Source organism: Engystomops pustulosus, chromosome 4 (genome assembly GCF_040894005.1).
Source record: "Engystomops pustulosus chromosome 4, aEngPut4.maternal, whole genome shotgun sequence".
Lineage (NCBI taxonomy): Eukaryota > Metazoa > Chordata > Amphibia > Anura > Leptodactylidae > Engystomops > Engystomops pustulosus.
Window position 1 is genome coordinate 55234262 of NC_092414.1, and position 12702 is coordinate 55246963.

A 12702-nucleotide genomic window follows, 5' to 3' on the forward strand; every position below is an offset into this window, starting at 1 on the left:
AGGGTGTCGGACTGACAACCAGTGTCGACCGAGATCCTCAAACTAACGGGGTAGGAGACTCTAGCCAGGTGAGCCACGAGTGATCCCCCTTGGATAGAATGGCGAGAATATGGGCCATCAGGCAAGAACATATCGACACTAGCTAAAGTGGGCAGGAAGGGTCAGATTCATGGGAGGGAAAAGCAATCAGGCTGTGGTAACAGCGATCAGATAAAATTCAGGGACTGTTACTGTGGCGGTTCGGGCCTGGTCATCCGAGTCGAGGAGCAGAGTCCTGGCCATTGGGACGATGAGGCCGCTTCCTGGGGCTCCTTTTCGGAAGGCCTAGTGGCATCAGGTTGGCAGAAAGTGGGGTGATGCCTTCTTTTGGCGGTATGGAGAAGGAGGGCCATGTAGATAGATGGACTGTAGGTAAATTCAGGTCACGTAGGAAGGATGGCAAATCGTCAGCTGAGCGATGGGAGATTTCCTTGCCTCTTTTGCGGACTTGAAGAGCAAAGGGGAAGCCCCATCTGTAGGGTAAGTCATGTTCATGTAACAGGTCCAGCAAGGGTCAAAGAGCAGCCCGTTGTGCTAGCGTATAGCGGTACAAGTCCGGTAGGATTTTATTGACAGTATCTTGGTATGTTATCTGTTTTTGAGAGGGGATTTTGAAAAGAAGCTGCTCCTTCAGCGTGTAGAAGTGAATCCGACAGATGACATCTCTAGGTGTTTGAGAGTTCGGATCAGGGGGTCTCAGGGCGCGATGTGCTCTGTCAATTTCAATATATGTGTCAGGTGGGCGCCCTAGAATGCCGTTGAAAATGTTGGTCACTGTCGAGAGCAGGGTAGCTTGTGAGACACTTTCTGGAAGGCCCTTGCTTCTATTTTCAATATCATCTATATGTTGATTTATGGCAAATAGCTGGGTCTGTTGTCATTGAACTGTGTCTTGTAAGGTCTCAAGCGATGCTTCCGTGGAGGATTTGGCCTGGTCCAGGACATCAATTCTGCTGGAGAGCGTTGAGATCTCAGAATGAAGTTTGGGAAATTCCTGTTTTGCAATTGTTATCTGCGCTGCAAAGTTGGACATGTCAGCCTTAGTAGGTAAGGAGGCGAACAAGATGTGGAGGTCTGACAAGGTGGGCATTCTCTCCTCACTGAGGGAAAATTGTGTGCAGATGGGGTCTTGCATCTGTGCCTTGGGAGGAGTGAGTGTTCCTATATGCAGGTTATTTGTACGCCCTGTATGAGCAGGAGTGGGCACGGACCCAAGATATGGTGCTGTTTGCAAGGGGGAGGTTAAGGGGACTCCGGCCCCATACTCACTGGAAGGCTTCTGGCCTAGGTCTGAGCTGCAGGGGCTTGAAGGGCCTTGGGTCTACTGTCCCGGTCGTATGCTGGGATCACCCTGGGGTTCCAACCAGGCTTTTGGTGTTTGTTGTTTCCTGGTCTGGGGCTAGCACCTTTCCATCTGGCCCCTTGTTGGTTTTCTCCCACTGGGAGTCGGTGTGTGTCTTATCGGAGACTCGGTGTGCACCATTTTGACTTCTTCAGTGCGGGCCACTGGCTCCGGTGGCGCGATGCACGGGAGAGGCGCCGAGTGGCTGGAAGGGGTCGGAGATGCATCCACTCCTGCTGTCGGCACGGCTTCAGAGGTTGCGTGCTGCGGAGCTTCCGCTGTACTTGGTCGGGCGGGGAGCTCGGCGGGCGATTGCGGACATCTTGGCTCCTCGTGGTCGGGGGCATAAGGTCCATGTTCTCTGGAGTAGAGGTAAAGATGTGACCAATACCCTTCCTGGTTGTGGATATTGTTTGTGGGGTCTTAGTTAGCCCTTTTCTGGTGGGTTTTCCCATGCCTGGGTGCCTGATGGCTGTAGATGGGGGGGAAGAGGGGTACACAGCGGAGCTCGGATTCGGTGCGACCTCACTCTTTCATGGCCGGCCACGCCCCCCATGCTGAATATTTTTAATTTAGCTTGTAGATTATGGGATCTATTTGATCTCTTTGGGTTAAAACCTTACAGGCATATCCTTAAAACACTAATTCATGCTCCATATAGAATGTGTGTCTTTAAATCTGCCTTTGCCAATTCCTGTTTATTTTTGATCTATGGTGTGTGTAAATCTGATATGTTAAGTTTATGTAAACTTTGACAGTCAATGTATGATTAACATAATGTTCCTCGTTTTAAAGCTTTGCAGACAGCAAAATTCATCTTGGATGACAAATAAAGCTCATTAGCATTTAAAATGCAGATTTAATGATAATTACAACATACGTACAAATGCAGCTACACATAAGGTACAATTAATCAAATGACAGGTTTATTCAGAGGTCTGTGAAATCTCTGCATTCAATTTTGATTTTTAATAAATTTATATTTTGTGTTGTATGAAATGCATTTAGGTGTTCTCCACTCAGGATTTAAATGTAAAGTAAATTTATATGCTCAAGCTGTGGGAAAATAAAAATGTAGCTTCAAGTGTTCAGTATATATTAGTTTTATACTGTACATTGAACACCCCGGTGATAAGTGATATTGAGATTATATAATAAACATATATACTAGCTGTAGATCCTGGCATTACCCAGGATAGTAAATAATTGCTCTTAGCTATAGCAAAATAGAATTGGTTAACAAAAATATTTTATATGCATCTATCACTGACTGTCTCTCTCTCTGACTCACTTTCTCCGACCGACATTTCTTATAAACTTTTTTGACCGCCTGTCTCTTGCAGTCTCTTTCGAGTGGCTGCCTGACTCTGGCAGTCTCTTTCGAGTGACTGCCTGACTCTGGCAGTCTCTTTCGAGTGACTGCCTGACTCTGGCAGTCTCTTTCGAGTGACTGCCTGACTCTGGCAGTCTCTTACGAGTGACTGTCTGACTCTGGCAGTCTCTTTCGAGTGACTGCCTGACTCTGGCAGTCTCTTTCGAGTGACTGCCTGACTCTGGCAGTCTCTTTTGAGTGACTGCCTGACTCTGGCAGTCTCTTTCGAGTGACTGCCTGACTCTGGCAGTCTCTTTCGAGTGACTTCCTGACTCTGGCAGTCTCTTTCGAGTGACTTCCTGACTCTGGCAGTCTCTTTCGAGTGACTGCCTGACTCTGGCAGTCTCTTTCGAGTGAGACTGGCAGTCTCTTTCTCTATGAGGAGATTTATCAGAAGTGTCTGAGAGAAGAACTGCTTAAGTTGCTTTATATATTAAATATATATTCATTGGGTTTTATGTAGAGGTGGATTATTGAAAAGCAGAGTGAAGTTATTTGAGGTGACTAAGCAGTTGAGATTGCCTCAATAATTTTATTCTACACTGATGAAGCTGTCTGACTAGTGTTGAGTGGACCAAAACCTGAAAGTTCGGGTCTGTGACAATCTTTACTGCCATCTTGATTTTGACCCAGTTCTGTCCAATTACACTTGTTTGTATCTGTTATTTGTCCATCTGTATCCTTTTGTGAACATTAGTCTGTCTCCCTGCATCAAACTGCAGGGTCTCTCAGGATCTTTTAGCTGAGCAGTTTATATGCTGTAGGCAGGGCCATAGCCTGCAGGGATATTGCAGAGTTTGCCACTGCTTAGCCAATCTGACAGCTTGCACCAAGTCTGGTTGTGGTTGTGCTATTTACTGGACAAGTATCTGACAATTATACAATGACTAAAAAAAATGTTTTTTTTTTGTGGTAACCCGTTTTAGTTGTCGCACTGCTAGTTGAAATGGATACTATTGGTGTAACCTATAACCAGTTAGGTTTTTTCCGTTTTAGGTTTGGCGTATAGCGGACAATTATGGGCTATGCGTTTCGGGGAGGACTTCTTCAGGTCCAGTTTTTTGAGGGGTCATTTCTGGGCGTATGATTGTGTGGTACAAGTGGGCTGTAATATTCTAATACGCCGGAGGCTATCTTTATACAAGAACACACGAGGTGCAGTAGTAACAAAGTGACTAGAACGACTTCAGGTGTCTGTTGTTCTGATGTTGGGACAAGTAACTCCTGTTAGTGAGCAAGTAGTCTGAATAGACTGTTTAGAAAAGCATACACAGTATATAAAATGGATTATAAGGTAAAGAACAGTATGCACAATAGTTGTTGGGAGTAAAGGTTGGCCCTTATGGTAGTAAAGAATGTCCTAATGGAAAGCACCATGTCCAAGTTCGAGACACACCCTTTTTCACAGAACAAATATGAAAATAAACATATTAGGGATCTATACCATTAAAACATGAAGACTCATTACTATGTGTGACATCACATGACCATGGATACATTTCTATCCACTAGAAGTTAACACTGAAGCTTCCTTTAGAGTGATGGCAAGCAGAGATATATAAAACCATTAAGGAATCAATACAATAACTTAAAACGACTAACAATAACTTTCCATCGTACAAACAATAACATTTATTTGCTGAAATGGAAATATCCTTTTAAGCCTAGTGACCAGATGTAAAAAAAAATGTATGAAAGATCCCCATTTAATTGTGAAAACTTCCCTTTACAGGCGGTCCCCTACTTAAGAACACTCGACTTACATATGACCCCTAGTTACAAACGGACCTCTGGATATTATTAATTTATTCTACTTTAGTCCAAAGATCAGCTGTAACAGTTATCAAAGGTGTCTGTAATGAAGCTTAAGTGTTAAAAATTCTGGTTCTTATGACAATCCAACATTTTTAAGATCCAATTGTCACAGAGACCAAAGAAGTTCTGGATGGGGTTACAATGATAAAATATACAGTTCCGACTTACATACAAACTCAACTTAAGAACAAACCTACAAACCCTATCTTGTATGTAACCCGGGGACTGCCTGTAATCTCATTATTTCCGTTATAAGAATGCACCTAGAGATGTATTAAAGAACATGGTGTTCCTCCTTTTTCAAAATCTTTACCTCATTTCAAAGTTTTTAGCGAAATAAAGGTTTATTTTTCTTTATTTTTCCTAACCTTGCTTCTATTTGTATTGCCTGCTCATTGCATATGAGTACTATCTAAGTGCATTCATTTAAGTGCATTAAGTGCACTAATACAAAGAAATTTCAGCTTTCTCTTATTTCTAGCATTGTTTTGCAATTTTATATACGACTGGAAATACATGAACATGTACAACAGTCTGCATAGAACTATTGTAGCAAGTAATTATAACAATAATAACAAATGATTTAAAGCTTGACTGAAAATATTACATTTAAATGCATGGTCTTGGTCAAGGCTAAAATTATAACTGTTGCTATACATTCAAAAATTCTGTGTAATGGGCATCCCTGAACTGCATTGCAGTTTAGACATAGAATCAAGCTACTTTATCAGACATTCAGGAATGCTTTTAAGCATCTGACTGCCAACAACCTCTTTCCAATGATAAATAGCAAAACTTTTAATGTTTCTCGGGGTTGTGAAATATACTAGATCCAATTTTTTTATTGGTTTGTAGACAACACAAAGACTTGGGTATAACTTTAGCATAGTTCTGTTTATGCAGTGGTTAAACATGTTAAATAGTGTAAAGTCATATATAATATGTACATATTATATATTTGTATATGTCCTTAGTTGTAACATTCTTTTCCCCTCATTCATGCTGAAAAACAGAATCTTTTGTTATATATGACTATGTTTCAGTGTACCCAAACCGCTAGGTGGCCCTGCCATTTTTAGGAGGATCTTAGCTACCTTATGTAATCAGAAACAATGAACCCCAATGAACCTCCAACCCCCAAAAGACATGCACCCACAGCTATTTAAATGCTGCTTGTGAGTTGACAGGCTTTTCAGGTCCACTCATCACTATATATGACTAAATTATACAAAAAAGAAACAACTGAGTAATACAGGAAGTGACAATATCACATCACACCACACATCACAACAATATGCATTAAAACTATTCGATTTAGTTGATTAGTCTTATATAGTAGCCATTTCCAAAGGATATGTAGGAGAAAGCCTCTGTTGCGGCATCCCCTCCAGCAGCAAGAGATGTGGGGTTGATTAAATGTAGCCTGGCAGGTGTGTTGTCCCATGTTAGAAGAGTTTTGAAACACCAAGATGACCACAATAAAAAGTGTCATGATGGACTTATTATTGACCGAGCTGTAAATAATTTGTTTCTCAGCTTGGGTGGAGAGGTGAGGCAGCTTGGGTGGAGAGGTGAGGAAGCTTAGAAGCTGTGAAGTCAATAATGGTGCAATCGAAGGTAAGTTGCGTAGATAGGTTTAGTTGGAACAAAGGTAGGAATTGTGATTGTGGATACCAAACAATATAAATAGGAAATGTATAGGTATTGTAACATCTGTGTTCCCTAGTTCTATATTCTACTGTTCTAGTCTCTGGTACGTGGCTAAGGAGACACTTATTCTATTATGTTTATAAGTTGTTAGTAGTACACCATTCTCCTGCAATATGCTCTGGTGTGGCAACGCCAATTATCCTTGATTCCCAAAAATATTCTGTTCATTCAGTTCAGCGCCACTTAGTTTATCTTGACCTGCTCCATACTTTGATAGTGAAATCATTGTCTGCATTATTGGTGTTATAATCTTGGCTCCTGTTCAGAGTACTCTCCTGCTTCTGTGATTGTGTACTTCTAGTGATCTATATTGTGACCCAGCTTGTCAACTAATCTTCCACTTTTGTTTGTCCTGGCCTGAGCAGGGGTTGAATGTCTGAGGTTGAAGACATCCGCAAAAAGTGCAATTTCATGGATGATGCACATATTCTATTCCCTAGTACAGTGATGGCGAACCTTTTAGCGACCGAGTGCCCAAACTGCAAGACAAAACCCCCCTTATTTATCGCGAGGTGCCAACCAAAAATAATAGCAGTAACTTATTGCTTCCTGTTCCTCAACAACGTTCGATCATATTGGCCTCCTGAGGACAAGCTGGAAAATTTGCATCATTTTAGCTTCTTTTCGGTGTCCCTCTGTACACAGAGAATCGTGGAGCCAGCAGAAGGTCCTCCAAAGATAATTTGTCCCTTCTCCCTCTTCCTACATTCCCAAGTAACAAGGTAAGTATCACTTTAATATATGCCTGAAAGCAGCATCTTTTAATTTGTTTGGAACTGCAGGAAGATTCTTTGAGTCCTGTCGGGTGTGCTGGGGTGATGGCCCGGGTGCCCACAAAAAGGTCTCTGAGTGCCGCCTCTGGCACCCGTGCCATAGGTTCGCCATCTCTGCCCTAGTAGATGGGTGAGAGCTATGCAAGATCTTTTTTGTGCTAGTTTAACCCCTTAAACTCCAAAGCCAGTTTTCACCTCCGTGCCCATCTGCAAATATGTTTAGCAAGTCTACAGAGAAGGTATAATGGAAAAACTTGCACCTGTTTTTTGTGTTTCACCACTTCTGGTTTTGGTTTGGTTTTCCCCCGCTTATAGTTGATGGAGGTGTATAGTGAGAAATGTGCAACCTCATTATAAAATCTGCAGACTCAACTGCTCTGGGTCTTCTATAAAAATGCATTCTCTTTACTCATCATTGACAAAGTTGGCCTCTGCCTCTGTCTTATGTCTGTCAGGACAAAGTTGGCCTCTGCCTCTGCCTTATGTCTGACAGGAAAAAGCTGGCAATAAAGTACAACTCCATTGTACTTGAAGGCTGAGTTACATACAATACAAAGATGATTATTTTTGTAATATTCCATCATTTTGTGTTTGCTACCATTGCTAAAAGCCCCTAGCCAGCACTATTATTGGTTTGGTGGGTAATTTGGACCTAGCTCTCCATTTTATTACAAAATATACGATAGCAATCTAAAAAAAAATAAAATGTCAGGTATGAACCATAGAAAATGGAAGGCCAAAAGGAGCAGAAATGTACCCCAAAATCTCCCTTGTGGACCCTTGTAATCATGTGTCCCATCAAATCTTTGGTTTATTATGTCTCTCCCAATTACAGCTCTAATATGGGCATCTAATGTCACTAGGAACTCGCCATCTATGAAAACTGCTTACTTTTTTGGATGTTCGGTGGTGGTAGTGGTGGTGAGGAAACATACCACCCATTTTGTACTAAGATATGCTTCCTCAAGAAATACTTGAGCAACGAAAATGCAATGATTTTAAACTATGGCTTATTGAGCCACCTGGACAGTGGGTCAATGCCAGGTTTAAGTGCCATATCCCCACCATTAACCCCTTAGTGACCCCCCATACAGATTTCTCTGTCGGTCACTAAGGGGTCTTAGGCTAGGCCGACATGTTTCTCTGTCTGCCTAACCAAAGGTCTGCATGGACCCTCCATGCAGGGAAAAGCAGTATCCCGGCTGTCTTATGACAGTTCGTTCCTATCCGGCTGTTAACGGCAGACACTGACACTTCTAATGCACTGCAATCCATGGTTATTGCAGTGCATTAATATGAACTAATGGTCACATGATCACTAGTTCATGTAATAGTATTGTAAAAATAAAAAAGTTAAAAAAAACACAATATGTGTTTGTGTTTATATGTGTTTATATGTGTCCCTTGCACATATAAGACAATAAATGATAAAAAAGTGAAAAAAAGTAAATAAGAAAAAACATATTGGGTATCACTGCATCCCAAAATTCCTATTCTATAAAAATGTAGAAACTGTTATTCCCAGCGGTGAACTTTGTAACGGAAAAATGCGCTAAAAGTTTTTTTTGCCCTTTCGCAACGCATAATTGTAATAAAAACTGATCTACAGGCTGCACAGTCTGCAAAATGGTAGCCATGAAATGTCAGTTCCTCACGGAAAAATTTACATGTTAACCAACTAAGTACTCCTAAGTATGAAAAAGTTTTTGGAGTCGGAATATGGTAAAAGTACAATTTGAAGACTGAACAGGAGGACAGGAATAAAGAGGACCTGCTGAGGGTGTAAGAGAGTTGAGTCCAGAGGTTTTTATTTTTCATAGGCTGGGCATACTGGGAGGCAGGGGGCTGGTGGCTATATAGTGGGAGCCAGCTATATAATGGGGGCAAGATCAATTTCCCTTAAATAAGGTGGGTCTGCCTTATTTAAGTATATACAGTAAATAAAAGTGCACTGATACAGTGTGAGAACCCTTAATTGCACATAGTAAAGCCCCATTACTGTATGTTGTAAGACTTTCAACATTTTGGGGTCCAGATGCTTAAAAATATTCCAATCAGAGTTCCCTTCATACTGTTAGAAATGTTATGCCACCATGTTATGTTTCAAAAAGATAAATTTAGTTTGATAACTTCCTTACAATTGATTCATTTAAGTGCATTAGACCTATATAAACTAGAACTGGTCAAATACAAATTCTCAACAAATTTGAGATAAAAAGCAAAAGCAACTTCTTTACCGTACCATTAAACGATTAGATATCGAAGATTACAAAAGTCTTGATACTCAAGTATTCGGGAAAACCTAATAGAGATGGTGATAATTGATACTCTAGAAATCCAGTTCCATAATTTATTGCTTCAAATTATAATATATTGCGGGTATTATATTGCTGGGTGGCATCTCAAGAAATGAAGAAAAAAAATAATAAATTGTTTGGCTTTCCGCTATCATTTGTCTACTTGTTAAGCCATGATATGTATATTGAAGTCATTTATCATGTGACCTGGGTCACAGTAATGATTGATTCAGGTTGTAGAGAACTGAAGAATGCAAGAAGCTCAACTTTGAAGGGGCAGGATGGAAATGTTAAAGTTTCTGAAATATATTCAAATATGTCTTTTCCCTTTCACGTTTGTAAAGGAAATTTCAAGTGTCAAAATTGTATATCTTGTGCTCATTATTAAATGCTAAATACCACAGTGTTTTGAGCTGCCTTGTGGCCATTGTAAAGAAAACAGGTGTTCTGATAGATTATCAAGAGTGAGTCAGATGATGTGTAGCACGGAATATTAATGAAGGTGCAAACACAAAAGACTGCCTGGCATTGTGCATATGAAGCTGAAACCTTCATCCAAGACTTCTTTAAGGACACCTGATAGAAAGGTCTTTATTTATATTCCTTATTTATCATGACTGTATAAGCAGAAGATCCAGCATGAAAAGCAATTAACTGATGTATCATGTTCTCCTACTAATACTGCAAATTAATAAGGTAACTGATGACAAAATCATATTTGATTAGAGACCATCACTGAAACGGGCGAAGGCAGAACAGCTGAGGAAAACTACAAAAGGATTTATTACGTTGAATTATTTATTTGGGAAGTGTTGGTGCATCGCAATGTTTCATATAACTGGAGCAAAAGAAACCCAACTTGGTTTGAGATATTTTTTGTTCTGTTTTGTTACACTTCTTGATATGTTGGCAGCATAACAAATTGTGACATCTGATGTACCTTATTATCACTGTGCACTATGTTATGAACAAGACTGAATTATTCTGACATCCTGAGTTACAGCTGCTAAAACCCTTTGGGAGAACCATCTATTGATCTTTTACTACAGTATTGATTTTGCATATGATCTTCATTGTATTGTTCAAAAGTGACACTGGATCTGCAGATTTTTGCGGTTGAAATTTTTTAAAGGCCCAGTTCATACTTCTGCTATGGATTCCATCATGCTTCCATTATTACTATGGAAAAGATGAGTTGGATTGCTACCCTATTTTTTATCATAAGTAATGAGACTCTACCCTTTAGTCTAGGGCAGCTGATGGTAAATGTACGGTCTAATGTGTGCCGTAAGTGTTAGGTTTCCATAATGCTTTTCCATGATTTAATAGAAGAAAGTATAAAAAGTGATTTGAAATTAAACTCAATGGGAAATATTAACTGCAAAATATGTATAAATGTGCAGATCCACATCTTTAGTGACATTAGTAGACTAAGCTTCCAGAACTTTATTTGGAGTATGACTCGAGTATAATCCGAGGGTGGGAAATGCATTGGTCACAGCCCCCCAGTATATAGCCTGCCTGTACCTGTAGTAGCCTGCCAGCACCCTGTAGTGTGTAGCCTGCCAGCCCCCTGTAGTGTGTAGCCTGCCAGCCCCCTGTAGTGTGTAGACTGTCCTCCCCTGTAGTGTGTAGCCTGCCAGCCCCCTGTAGTGTGTAGCCTGCCAGCTCCCTGTAGTGTGTAGCCTGCCAGCTCCCTGTAGTGTGTAGCCTGCCAGCTCTCCGTAGTGTGTAGCCTGCCAGCCCTCTGTAGTGTGTAGCCTGCCAGCCCCCTGTAGTGTGTAGCCTGCCAGCCCCCTGTAGTGTGTAGCCTGCCAGCCCCCTGTAGTTTGTAGACTGCCAGCATCCTGTAGTGTGTAGCCTGCCAGCACCCTGTAGTGTGTAGCCTGCCAGCACCCTGTAGTGTGTAGCCTGCCAGCACCCTCTAGTGTGTAGCCTGCCAGCACCCTCTAGTGTGTAGCCTGCCAGCTCCCTGTAGTGTGTAGCCTGCCAGCCCCCTGTAGTGTGTAGCCTGCCAGCCCCCTGTAGTGTATAGACTGCAGCACCTTCCCCCAATACAATGCCTGTAGGATATAATAATGTACTCATTTTCCAAGTACATGGAAGGTGAGTACACTTTTTGTTCCGTTGACTCGAGTATAAGCCGAGTTTGGGTTTTCCAGCACATTTTTTGTGCTGAAAAACTAGGTTTATGCTTGATACATTCTGGGTCAAATTAGGGGAATTTTTGGGGAAAGGTCATGTGAGGTTGTACTTCCAAATCACATTATGCAGAGTACAGGAAACTCCAGTAGCATTTTGCTCTGACACTGAATGCCAGGATAACTGCTTGACCTGCTCGATTACCTAGGACAGTGATGGTGAACCTTTTGGGGACTGAGTGCCGAAACTACAAACAAATGCCACATATTTTTCCCAAAGTGTCAAATGCCAATTTAAAGTAACTAAAGTAACTCACAGGTTTCAAACGTATTGGTGTCACAAGGAAACCAATACAGCAGAAAGATGGAGAAATTCAGATTATTATTGTAGGTTCCCAAAAAGGTCCCTTAACAGGATGAATCACAGGCCCAGAGAAGGGTCTACAATCATAATCCAGCACTGTCAGCACCTCCTTGCTCCTCCTGCACTTCTAGTCACTTTAAAATAGCGCTGAACGAGGCTGCCTGTGACTGCAGGAGAAGGTATTTAGTCCTAAATGGTGACCTGGGTGATGGCCTGAGTGCCCACAGAGAGGGCTCCAAGTGCCACCTCCGGCACCCGTGCCATAGGTTCGCCACCACTGACCTAGGAGAATAGGATCCTTTTCAAGTGATTGTTGGTAGTCCAGTTGTCAAATAACTCCTTCAACTAAAACCTCCATTATTACAAACATCCAAAATTCCATAAATAATAAGACAATAGTGTTCTACAAGAGATACTTATCGAGAAAGCTTTCTTCACCAGGGAACAAATATTTAATATTTTAGCATATCCATAAGGTGGTTTCTTATGTTCAAAAAATATAATGTGAAGTATTCTACTTACCCTTAATAAGTTCATCCCTAATAAGGTCTTAATGTTCTGTATACAGTTTGTACTTTACGATTTCCATTTCCTCGTACTGGATTTTCAAATTCAGGTTTTAGATTTTTAGTTTATTCCTACATGCAAAGTAATAGTTTTGCAAATTTTCAAATAATATTCATTTCCTCTATAGTAAGATAATGAGTTTAGCGTAGGGTGAAAAATCTCATAATTGCCTGGCAGCCTGGGACAAAATGGAGAGCTTTTCTCACAATATTATCTTCAATTTAAAAGCTCTCTGAACCGTAAACATAAATCAGTATGTCAGGCGCTGGTGACAAATGGAGA

The 12702-nt window shown here is 41.1% G+C and overlaps 1 protein-coding gene across 15 annotated transcripts in view; it reads right to left on the reverse strand.

Moving 5' to 3' along the window:
• TENM2 (teneurin transmembrane protein 2) overlaps positions 1–12702 on the reverse strand; it is a 1545179-nt gene that overhangs the window by 796042 nt on the left and 736435 nt on the right. The gene's annotated exons all lie outside the window — the stretch shown is intronic.